Here is a 6000-nt window from a genome sequence, read left to right on the forward strand (position 1 = left end):
ATCTAGAGGTGGTTTGAAGTGTGGGAGCATGTGCATAGGTAACATGCAAATACTGCATCATTTATATCAGGGACATGAGCATCGTGAATTGTGTTATCTACAGTGTAGTGATCGGGGTTTCCAGGAATCCATCCCCCAAGAATAGACGGGTGACTGTACTTATTTATTATCCAGTCCCCTATTAACAGACATTTGAGTTGTTTCCCTTTTTTGCCATTACAGACAGGGCCACTTGAACAAACATCCTTGTGGACGTGTGGCTGTACCTGCAGGTGAAACTGGAATGGCAGGACAAAGGAAGTGTGAACTTTAATTTGGAAAGATATTGCCAAATGGCTCTTGCAAGAGGCTGTGCCAGCTCACTCTCCTGTCAACAGCCCTCAAAAGAAGCTGCTTCCCTGCCCTTTCACCAGCATCATACTTGATTAACTGGTAAGCCTTTGCCCCATGATCAGTGAAAAATGGAATCTGACTGTGGTTTTAATTTCCATTTCTCAAATTGTGGTTGAGAAATATGTGTCAAGTGTTAAGAAGTTATTTGTATTTTTATTTTTTTAGAGATAGGGTCTTGCTATCCTGGCCAGGCTGATCTCAAACTCCTGGGCTCAGGTGATCTTCCTGCCTCAGCCTCCCAGGTTGCTGGAACCACAGAGGTGGTTGGTGCCCGTGCACTCCTGAAGACACAGGACTCCCTGTGCAGCCTGCAGTGGTGCAGAGCTGTGTCTGCCTGGACACACCACACGGCCACTTCTCATCCAGACCTTTGCCACCCCCAGACTCTTCCCAGGAAACTCAGACGGGCCCATTCTCAGGAATGTCATGACACCCCTGCTCTGGCCTTCCCCCAAGGCCAGGGCCTCTCTCTAGTTGCAGAGACTGGGAAACCTCACAATTTCTTGTCAGGCAGCTTCCCAAATCTGTTCCTGTCTTTTACACCTGTCTAAGGAGTCAGAAATCAGAAACTCAGAGTTCCAGAAGACTCATTCTATACTTATCTCCTCTGTCTACTCTCATCTCTCTTCCCTAAGGCAGGGAATAGCCAGAAAAGCAAGCACATGTACGTCTGTGTGTATGAAACTGTGTGTGCATGAGTGTGTGTGCATGTGTGTGCATGTGTGAGCATGTCTGTGTGTGACTGTGTGTAAGTGCATATATGTATGAGCATGTCTGAGTGTGAGTAGTGTGTGTGAGTGCATGTATGGGTGTCTATGAGAGTGTGTGTGCATGCATGTGTATGTGTGTCAGTGTGTATGAGTGTGTCTATGTGTCTGAGTGTATGTCAGTGTGTGTGTATGTGTCTGTGTACGTGGTTCCTGGGGAGGGGAGAGGCCAAAGCTGGAAGGACGTCCCGGAAGGAGAGCCCAGCCAGGCATGAGGCCCGTTAGCCCTGGGGCCGTGGTGGGCTGTGCACTTGCTGTGCTACTTCCCCGGAAGGCCCTGTGGGGGTGCTGGCCTGCCTGGCTCTCCTCCTTGGCATCAGGTGGTGACCCTTCGCATCTGGGCCCTCAGTCAGGTGCGTGGCATGCAGGTGCCCGCTGGCTTAACAGCCGGGCTGTGCTTGTCTTTAGTGGTCTCCAAGAAGGCCTGGAGGGGAGGGGCTTCTGAGTGTCCCCAAAAGGCCTCCGAGGCTTCTGCCTTCCTCCCAAAGGCTTTTGTCATTTCACTCTCAAGGAACCAGGGTGGGGAGAGGGTTTCTCTGGAGAGCGCTTTTCTCTGTGCATGAGGCCTCCCCAGCCCAGTGCATTGACCTGCAGCCTCCATTCCTGCTTTGCTGGGTTTCTTTGGGCCAGGAGGCTGGAGAGTGTAAAATGGCCCCAGCAGCACCAGTGGCCCCAGCCCTGAGTGCACAGGAAGGAAGCTGTAGGAGAGGCGCTCGGCATTCGGTTACAGACACAGCTGAATTCCTTCCTCACAGTGTGTTCATCCCGTGAGGAAGGAACCACACTCCCTGGTTCCTCCTTTGCGCTGCCTCCCACAGAATCAAAGCTCCATCGTCAAGCCTTTTAGTCCTAAGGGACTAAGTTCTTTCTGTGGGGGCCCACATTTCCTGAAAGGGGAGACTGCAGTGGATCCAGCTACCTGCACGTGGAGGTGCAGGGGCCCTTTTCTCTTTCCTGGGCAGGGCCAGCTCTCAGGACAGCTTGCCTCTTTATCACCAGCCACTTTTTTTTTTTTTTTTTTTTTGAGACAGAGTCTCACTCTGTCGCCTGGTCTGGAGTGCAGTGAGGCAGCCTCCACTTCCTGGATTCAAGCTATTCTCCAGTGTCAGCTTCCAAAGTAGCTGGGATTACAGGTGTGCACCACCTCATCCAGCTAATTTTTGTATTTTTAGTAGAGACAGGGTTTCACCATTTGGCCAGGCTGATCTCAAACTCCTGACCTCACGTGATCCACCCCGCTCGACCTCCCAAAGTGCTGGGATTACAAAGTGCTAGGATTATGGACGTGAGCCACCTTGCCACACCATCTCCAGCCACTTCTAATTGTCCCCTCCAGCATCCCCCATGAGCTCAGTCTGCAACCTGAGCTAGTTGTGTTGGCCCCATCCTTGCATCTGTGATGATTACTCCCAGGACCTTGCTACTTCCAGTTCTTAGATGTTCATCCTCTCCTCTCAGTGGCATCTCTGAGCTCCACCAGCAGGCTTGTCTTAGGGGCCTCTGATCAACACATCTCTGAACTATATACATTTGTGGAGCTTTGGGGTCACGAGGCAGATCCAGTCCCATTTCTGGCATTGGCTGGTCCTTTGGCTTCCCTGAGCCTCTTTCTTCATCAGTAAAATGGTGAAAAAAAACAGTATCAACCTCGCAGGGTGGCGAGCTCCATGGGCATGTTTATTTATAAAACATATGTGCTGGCCGGGCACAGCGGCACAAGCCTGTGATCCCAACACTTTAGGAGACTGAGGCAGGAGGATTGCTTGAGTTCAGGAGTTTCAGATCAGTCTGGACAACAAAGTGAGACCCCCCCATCCCTATTAAAAATAAAAACAATAGGCCGGCCGCGGTGGCCCATGCCTGTAATCCCAGCACTTTGGGAGGCTGAGGCGGGCAGATCATGAGGTCAGGAGATTGAGACTATCCTGGCTATCATGGTGAAACCCCATCTCTACTAAAAATACAAATAATTAGCCAGGTGTGGTGGCCCGCTGCTGTAGTCCCAGCTACTGGGGAGGCTGAGGCAGGAGAATCACTTGAAGCCAGGAGGCAGAGGTTGCAGTGAGCAGAGTCTCACCACCGCACTCCAGCCTAGACAACAGAGTAAGACTCTGTCTCAAAATAAATAAATAAAAATAAAAACAATAATAAAATTATCTGGATGTGGTGGCACATACTTGTAGTCCTAACTACTCAAGAGACTGAGGCAGGAGGATTGCTTGAGCCTCAGAGTTTTAGTCTGCAGTGGGCTATGATCACACCACTGCACTCCAGCCTGGGCAAAAGAGCAAGATTTTTGTCTCTTAAAAAAAAAAAAGATATATGTGCTATCAGTTATTGTTAGTATTGCATGAAAAGCATTATTCATTGTCATTGACCCTGCCTCATCTAGTGTAAATCTTGAGTCTCATATTTCTTGGGAGGATGAGGGATTTCTCTACCATTTTCTCTCTCTTTTTAATGTAATTCTTTTTTTCTGTGTCTTACCAGAAGGAATATAGTTCTTTTTTAAATTTGAAGGTGAGTATGGGGGTGTGGAAGAGGAGGAAAAAAAAAGAAGGTGAGGATGATGGTTGGCAGTGTTGCAGAGGAACGCAGTTTAGGGTGTGGAAGGAAAGAGGAATAGGCTATCAGCAGCCTGCCCTTCGAGGGTGGGCGCCAGCAGATTCAGAGCTGAAGGAATAAAGCTTGGAAACCTAGTGCTGGACTCCTGGTCTCTGTGGACAACAGCCCAGCCCTGCCCCCGCAGATGCCCTGTGGGCGCTCCCCGACCTCTGACCCCACCCAACGATACATGGGCAATCGGTGCCCTCTTCACTGTCTGTGTCACTGTGGCTTGTCACATCTGGAACGCAGGCCAATAGCCCAGGAGGCAGGGCTCCAAGGGGATGTGCTGAGCCCCCTGCGGAGCCAGAAATGAAGGGACAGGGAGTCTCCTGAGAGGAGACAGCAAGTCCAGCACCTGGGAGTCAGGAAAGCCCGAGGGCCTGAGGCCTTGATGAGGTCACGGACTGGGGATCTGCCTTGCAGGGAGATGCAGGCCATGAGCCCGGAGAGGACACAGGAGGTTAGAAGCAAACAGAACTGACTGTGGGGCTATCTGTACAGCGAAGCCCTGCAAACGCCCTCAGTTACCGTCCATGTGGGAAAGGCTACGTACATACTAGTATTCACACAATGGGGAGGCTGAACAGAAAGATGTGAATTTGTATTATGTATTGTTGGTAGGGTTGCTTAGAATTTTTTTTTTTTTTTTTTGAGACAAGGTCTCCCTTTGTCACCCAGGTTGGAGTACAAAGGCGTGTTCATGGCTCACTGCAGCCTTGACCTCCTGGGCTCAAGCGATCCTCCCACTTCAGCCTCCCAAGCAGCTGGAACTACACCTGGCTAATTTTTAAATTTCTTTATGGAGACAAGGTCTCCTTATGCTGCCCAGGCAGGTCTTCAACTCCTGGGTTCAAGTGATCCTCCCGACTCAGCCTCCCAAAGTGCTGGGATGACAGGTATGAGCCACCAGGCCCGCCCCCCAACCCCAATTTTTATTTATTTATTTTTTTTGAGATGAGTCCCTCTCTGTCACCCAGGCTGGAGTGCAGTGGCATGATCTCGGCTCACTGCAACCTCTGCCTCCAGGGTTCAAGCGATTCTTCTGCCTCAGGCTCCCAAGTAGCTAAGATTATAGGCATGAGCCATCGTACCCAGCCTCAGTGCTTTTAAAAATAATAATTTGTATGTTTTTAAAGGAAGAATATTTACATGTATTTGCTTGAATGTGCATAAAATGCCTCTGGAAGGATTCACAAAAACCCATTTCAGAGAGTGTTTATTTCCTGGGTAAACTCAGCTGGGGAAGATGAGAAAGTTCTGGAGATGGTTGTTGGCTATGGTTGCACACGATGTGAATATACCTCACACCACTGAACCGTGCACTTTAAAGTGGCTAAAATGCTCAATTTTATGCTATACATATTTAACTGCAATTTTTAAAAACCCACCAAAAACTGTTTCGACAGTTGCCTGTGGGGAGAACTGGATGTTCGAGAGAGGGAGAGAGGCTTTTCACTGCCTATCTGTTTTGTTTTGATTTGTTTTTTTGAGACAAAGTTTCACTCTTGTTACCCAGGCTGGAGTGCAATGGCGTGATCTCGGCTCACCGCAACCTCCGCCTCCTGGGTTCAGGCAATTCTCCTGCCTCAGCCTCATGAGTAGCTGGGATTACAGGCACGCGCTACCATGCCCAGCTAATTTTTTTGTAGTTTTAGTAGAGACGGGGTTTCACCATGTTGACCAGGATGGTCTCGATCTCTTGACCTCGTGATCCACCCGCCTCAGCCTCCCAAAGTGCTGGGATTACAGGCGTGAGCCACCGCGCCCGGCACTGCCTATCTTTTTGCACACTTTGAAATCTTTTTTTTTTTTTTTTAAAGACGAGGTCTCATTATGTTGGCCAGGATGGTCTTGATCTCCTGATATGATCCACCCGCCTTGGCCTCCCAGGCATGAGCCACCGGGCCCAGCCATACACACTGAAATCTTTTGAAAAAATAAGTAAATGAAATTAAATATAAAGAAGCAGTCGGCCTGGCGCGGTGGCTCAAGCCTGTAATCCCAGCACTTTGGGAGGCTGAGGCGGGTGGATCACGAGGTCAAGAGATCGAGACTATCCTGGCCAACATGGTGAAACGCTGTCTCTACTAAAAATACAAAAAATTAGCTGGGCATGGTGGTGGGCCTGTAATCCCAGCTACTCAGGAGGCTGAGGCAGGAGAATTGCCTGAACCCAGGAGGCGGAGGTTGCGGTGAGCCGAGATCGCACCATTGCACTCCAGCCTGGGTAACA

Source organism: Sapajus apella, unplaced genomic scaffold (genome assembly GCF_009761245.1).
Source record: "Sapajus apella isolate SASKATOON/1434 unplaced genomic scaffold, GSC_monkey_1.0 scaffold50, whole genome shotgun sequence".
NCBI lineage: Eukaryota > Metazoa > Chordata > Mammalia > Primates > Cebidae > Sapajus > Sapajus apella.